Genomic DNA, 6,548 nt, shown 5'->3' on the forward strand with positions numbered 1-6,548 from the left:
AGATGTGATGACACAGAATTAAAATAAAACTTATAAATCTACAGAATATTGACAGAATAACTCAACTACTTTTTATAAAACATTTCATGAGATGAGGGAATAATTTCTTGTTTAAGATACTGGTCCTATCTTTGGGCAGTTCTGCCTTTGTTGTAGATCTATCTAACATGACGCTGCAGTGAAAATAACATCAAATATTTCTTCACTGGTTATCCCTTCAGTTCTTTGCTAAAATTTCATGGCTCTGGATCCTATGTGCATTTCCTGTAGATAGATATTCTTCCAGTATTTCAGAGTTGCTTCTTGAAAAAAAAAGCCTACAACTTTAAATGTGTATTTGTAAAGCATAAAGTCTTATAGATATGGTCTGACTGTGTCAGGGTACAACAGAGCTAACGTTTGCCTTATTCAGAATATTACCATTTTAGTCACCATATCAACACTACTTTAGACTAATAGTTGAATGTTTTGCAATAGCTAAAACATGGGATGAGGAAATGATAGGCTGCAAATAGCATCCAAGGTTTTAAACTTAAGAGTTTAGCATCCTTTTGATGGGTCAGTGGTGGTACATGTCTTTAATCGCAGCATTAAGGAAGCAAAATCTGTAGATCTCTGAGGCCAGCCTGGTTTACAGAGTGAGTCACAGAACAGTTGGGACTACAGGGAAAAACACTGTTTATAAAACAAAAAAAGAAAGAAAACATCTTTTTCCTGGATCCCAATTGAAGAGTTATTAAGACAAAACATCTTTTTTCCTGGATCCCAATTGAAGAGTTAATAAAACAAAATGTCTTGAGATTAAGTGGATCTAGTATAAATCATGGCCCTCCCTCAGTAGCCAGTGTCTTGCAGCACTGGTCTGGTGATGCTAGGACTGCGGCACCTCCAAATTCCCGGTCTACTGGGAATTGGGACCCTGATAATTCCAATTGGACCAAGCAGCCAGAAGCACTTGCCCCTCCCCCACTCCCTCAAACCCTCACTACCCACCCCACCTGCGAGCAATGTTCTCCACATTTCTCTCCTTCCCCACCCTCACCTACCGCCTCCCTAGCAAACCGGAAGTTGAAGGTCAACTTCTTCCTTTCCCCCCTCCTTCCCTACCTCCCCCTCCTACCACAACTTCCAATCCTTGGATCCCCTGTTCACACTGAGCTAGCCCCTCCCAATCCTCCCCTGTCTCCTCCTATACCAGATCCCACCATAATTCTGTTCTTCTCTGCCCTCTTCAGGAAGTGGTGGGGGTCAATGGTGCAATAAAAGTCCATATTCCCTTTTCTCTTCCGGATATCTCTCAGATAAAAAAGTGGCTGTGTTTCTTTTCTACTAATCCTTCTGCTTATATTAAAGCAGTTATCTGTTATCTGTCCCAGACCTATGTTCTAGCCTGGCATGACTACTACATCATCCAAGCTTCTACTCTCACTCCTGAGGAGCCACGTAGAATTCAGGAAGCACTGAGACAATATGCAGACCAGACTCGTTTGGTAGACAGTACAGTCTCTATGGGGGAAGTGGCCATGCCGGCCAGAGAACCACATTAGGATTACAAACCTGGCCAAAGCACTGACAGAGGCAGGACATCATGGTTCTTTGCCTCCTTCGGGGTATGGAACTGGTCTCAGAAAAAGTAGTTAATTTTGACAAACTTCAAGGGATTACACAGCTAGCTGATGAAAATCCAGCCATTTTTTTAAAAAATCGGTTCCAAGAGACCATAGGAGCCATAGTCTTGGCTACCCATTTTATTTCTCAGTCAGACCCAGATATTAGAAAAAAGGAAATGGTGAAAATGGCCCTTAAATATATATATATATATTTTTTTTTTTTTGGTTTTTTGAGACAGGGTTTCTCTGTGGCTTTGGAGCCTGTCCTGGAACTAGCTCTTGTAGACCAGGCTGGTCTCGAACTCACAGAGATCCACCTGCCTCTGACTCCCGAGTGCTGGGATTAAAGGCGTGCACCACCATCGCCCAGGGGCCCTTAAATATTTTAGTGCATGTATCAGTTTGTATTAGAAAGGCCAATTTTCTTTAGGTTTACTTCAAACAACTTTGTTGCAAGTGTCAAAAGAAAACCAAGTAGAAGCAATCCAGTGTCAGACAAGCGCACAGAATGCTTTGGCTGTCTGCCATGTTTCATCACAAAGTGTTTAGATCTTCCAAACCTGGATATTGGTATGGGGATACCTAGGTCTTCTGTATGAAAGCTTAGATTATTCTAGGAAAAGGGATAAAAGCACAAATTCCATTAATGTTTTTGGAGAGAAGGAGAGGGAAGATACACTACTCTAAATCAGCCAGGCAGAAGCCTCATGACTATAATCATGACCCTGGGAGGCTAAAGCAGCAGCTTCAGGAGTTCAAGGGTAGTCTGGGCTTCTTGGCACTCTGTCTCCACAAACAAAACCAAACCAGAAAACTGTCTGGGAAGAAATAAAAAGTAAGGAATATAAAGATGAATAAAAATAATAAGACAGAAAACACAGGACAGTATTAGCAGGGTATTTCAGGAATAAGTCAGACCCTGAAAATCAGCATTTATTTTACCACAGGACTAAGCAGCATTTGCTGGTACCATGTGCACTGGGCTGGCTAGGAAAATGGGAGGACTCATGTTTTGTCTCCAGAGGCTAGGGCGGCTCACAGGCTGTGTGCTCACATTGCCTTGGTGTAAGTCACAGGGAATTTGGACAAAGTGTTCCACTGGGGCAATTTCCTCCTGGAGTTTGGGTTCTTGTTTTGCTTTTGGCCCTCACTTCTCCATTCCTCCTTGTAGATCTGGTTCAGGTTCACCCAGGTTTCATTTATTCCAGAGTGGGAGCTGCCCCCCTAGCTCCCAAACTGAAGCAGGGCCCTATCCGTGTGACTACTAATTGTTTTCCTACTTTTTCAAAGTGAAGTTGAAATGTGGTCACAATGGCCTGTGATGGTGTGGGTTGCTCAGCTCCCATGCGGTGGAAATGTCAGTGAGTGACAGAATCCAGAGATCATACATTTAGTTCTCCACTAACTAGGCTGCTGAAGCAGCTTAAACCTTCTGTGTGTCATGTGGGGGAAGCTAGTATGAAGATCTTTTTTTGGTTTTGTTTTTTGTTTTGTTTTGTTTTTTGTTTGTTTGCTTTAGTTTTTGAGACAAGGTTTCTCTGTAGTTTTGGTGCCTGTCCTGGAACTAGCTCTTGTAGAGCAGGCTGGCCTCGAACTCACAGAGATCCACTTGCCTCTGCCTCCCAAGTGCTGGGATTAAAGGAGTGCACCACCACTGCTGGCGCTGGCTTCAGTTTGAAGATCTTAATAACATATTCTCCAAAGTTGATTTTGAAGTCTATTTGCCCTTTTTTAATCTCATATAGTACACAAAATCAGAAACTTGGCTCTCATTTTTACAAAAACAGGAAAGCAGGGAGGTGGCTGTATATTTGGGAACCTCCTGGACTCAGAGACCACCTCTGAGGGCTGAATGGCACCTGATTTCTGCCTTTTTTCCATTGGTGCTAAGACAGCCTCTGGGACCAAACATGGAATCTGTGTGGATTGGAAGCAGTAACTGTACATTTCTAATGAAAATTATCCCATCTATAGCACTGCCTTTTCCAAGAATCCCTGGCAGAAACTGACTGGATCAGCGAGAATGGATCGTGAGAGGAGGACCCAGTCCTTCACGCCTTCTGTCCACAAATTTACATTGCTTTCCTCCAGGAAATTCCATCCAGCTCTGTGATGGATGCTTGAGAGACTCAGACCCACACGTGACCCCAGGTCACCAGAAATGGAACTGGAACTGCCCAGGAGGTGAAACCAACCCTGAAGGAGCAACCCAGAGGCACCGTGAGAAGGCTGGGTCCAGCCTGTCCACAATGAACAGCATCAACTACAGAGTCCCAGAGAATGAGATGCTGCTGCACCTGGGAGCCAGAGGAGACCACCCTTCTTCTTCCTCCCTCCCTCCCTCCCTCCCTGCCTTCCTTCCTTTCCTCCATTCCTGTAAACATTCCCTTTACCACCACAGAAAAATCTCCAAACTAGGATGCCAATTCTTTAGATATCAAAAAGGCGGGAGAGGTTAAGCTCACTGGGTAGAGTTAAACACAGAAAACAAACAACGCAGCCATTAGGCTCGTTGTCCCCTCCCACCTGGCTGTGCTGGTGCACCCTCAGCCCCTTGTCCACCCCCCTAGTCCTCCCCTCCCACCTCCCACTCCCCACCCCTCCCCCGCCTGGCTGTGCTGGCACACCCTCAGCCCTCAAGCTGCCTCTGCCCACTTTGGCCCAGGATGTAGGGAGCTACACTGAGCATTTTCCTATGAAAATCAACCCAGGCCTTGGATATTTACTTGAATTTTTGTCTGGAAGCCGATCTATCTTCCACACCACAGCCCGGTAGGTGCTCTCATATTTTGCTGACCCCACAGTGACCTGAATGACAGGTTCGGATTCAGGTTCCTGTAAACTCCCCAGACATGCCCGACGGTTCATTTTGGCTTTCAGGGATTTCTGCCTCTGAAGGTTCCTGGTCCAGAGGGCCTTGATCCATTGGGCTGGGACAGGAAAGTGAATCATAATATTGTCACAACACCTCAAGGAACTGGCATGGGGTGACCTCTGAGGCCCCGGGGTCATGTTGACAAAGGCCTGAAGTTCCACGTAAGCCCCCTGTACAGCCACTGTGGACTTCACGGAAAAGGGAAGCTCATCCCCTTCATACGATGTTTTAAACCGCATCAGTTCAAAACGGCAAGCATCCAGAGGGACAAATTTAATGATTCTGGACTGTTTGAATTCTTCAGCTTTCACACATGCATGGAAATGGTAGTTAAGAATCTCGATCCTCCTTTTTTCTGGTTCTTTCTCAAAATAGCATTCATCTCGTTTCTGGAGTTCAAGGTCATTCAAGGTTAAGAAGCATTCTGCCCCCTCCCCCCTCCCCCCCCACCCCGTTCACAAAGCAGAGGCAGGAGATCTGAGTCATTACAGCCCTGTCAGCCAGTTTCCCGTCTTCCTTGCTTACTCTACCCCAAAAGTTGTCCACAATATCCAGGTAAATTTCTTGTTCCTCATAGTTCTTCTTTGGTTTTGCAACAGCTGGCTGCTTTATCAGCTCTTCCTCCACAGTAGTCAGGAACTCAAGGAAATCCCTATGCTCCATGATCCCCAACTTCAGCATCTGTTCTACATCAGGCTCATGAACCACCTCCGTCTTGGAATGGTATTTCCTTTTCTCTGAATAAGACACATGTTCCACCTTCATGGTGTGGATTTTCCCCCCATATTAAAGTTCTCGAGTTTGGGTTCAGAAAGTCTGCAATGTGGATCAAGCTGGAACTCTTTGAACGGCTTTTCCAGCCCCTCCTCATAGTACATTTGCAGAAACCCTCCTGGCAGAACCTTTAGGAAAATGGGTCCCCACTGCCTGGAAGACATCATGTTTTTCTTCTCAGGAATCCTCAGCATGAAGGACCATCCAGCTTTGGACTGACTCCGGAAGAGCGTGTGTGGCACAAAAGAAGAAGCCATGTCTCCAGCACTCAGATTCCTCATAGACACATTTCCCAGAGGGCCCTGGGTCTCGGCCGACTGCAGGTGTTCTAGATTCTCACAGATGTAGTTGAGTGAGCACTGGTTAAGGCTTTTTTGATCCATGGGAACTTCCTTGTCCCTTGAGGAAAACAGCTTTCTGCTTGCCAGGGAGTCAAAGGGGAACTGAGAAGTGCTATCTTCATCTTTCCAAAATGGGCTGGAAAACGCACAGTCATCTCGAAAAGACTCAAACTGTAGCACCTCCCCGCAGGCCCGCTGAGGGCTGCTGTCATCTTCAAGACCAGCTCTGGGAGGCAGCTGGGAGCAGGAGTGCTCACTGGGCAGTTGTGCATGGGGTAAGCTGCTTGGCTTGGTGAGTGACAACGGAGGACCTGCTCCTGCTGCTGTTGTCAGGAGGCTGCTTGAAGAACATTCTGGAATAGGATAAAGCACATGAGACCCTGCTTTAGGGATGCCGGGGAAGCCCGGGAAGTCTTTGGTGAGTATAGAAAGAGGAGAGTTGCTTGGAGGTCCCTGGCTGAAGTAAAAGTCAACCATGGGAGAGGATAGGGGGTGCTGCTGGTGGAGGAGGAAGCACTAGGAAGGTCCCTGAGGCCAGGCAGGTTCAGCTTCAGTCCATTTGGTCTGCAAACACCTTGGGTCTCCAGAGAGAAATCCTTCGCCTTCTGAGAAGAAGGAAAAGCAGGGTCATCGTCGAAGGTGACCCAGCCGCCTGGGTTTGTAGAACACATCTTCAGGGCGGGCTTGTGGTCTGGTCAAAGAGTCAGGGACATTATCTCTACAAAGGGGAAAGACAAAGTCAGATAAAGTAAGTGCTAAAAAACAAAATACAGTGGTGCACACACCACCCAGGACTCGGGAGGCAGGTGGATCTCTGTGAGTCTGAGGCCAGCCTGGTCTACAGAACAAGTTCCAAGACAGGCTCCAAAGCTACACAGAGAAACCTTGTCTTGAAAACAAAGCAAAACAAAAAAGCAAGATACACCTGGCAGTGGTAGCACACGCCTT

The 6,548-nt window shown here is 46.3% G+C and overlaps 1 pseudogene; it reads right to left on the reverse strand.

The window, feature by feature from the left end:
* Window positions 1-4,286: 4,286 nt before the first annotated feature.
* Window positions 4,287-6,271, reverse strand: LOC142859197 (stonin-1 pseudogene; annotated as a pseudogene).
* Between the last annotated feature and the right edge of the window lie 277 nt (window positions 6,272-6,548).

The sequence above is a fragment of the Microtus pennsylvanicus genome, chromosome 10 (genome assembly GCF_037038515.1).
Source record: "Microtus pennsylvanicus isolate mMicPen1 chromosome 10, mMicPen1.hap1, whole genome shotgun sequence".
NCBI lineage: Eukaryota > Metazoa > Chordata > Mammalia > Rodentia > Cricetidae > Microtus > Microtus pennsylvanicus.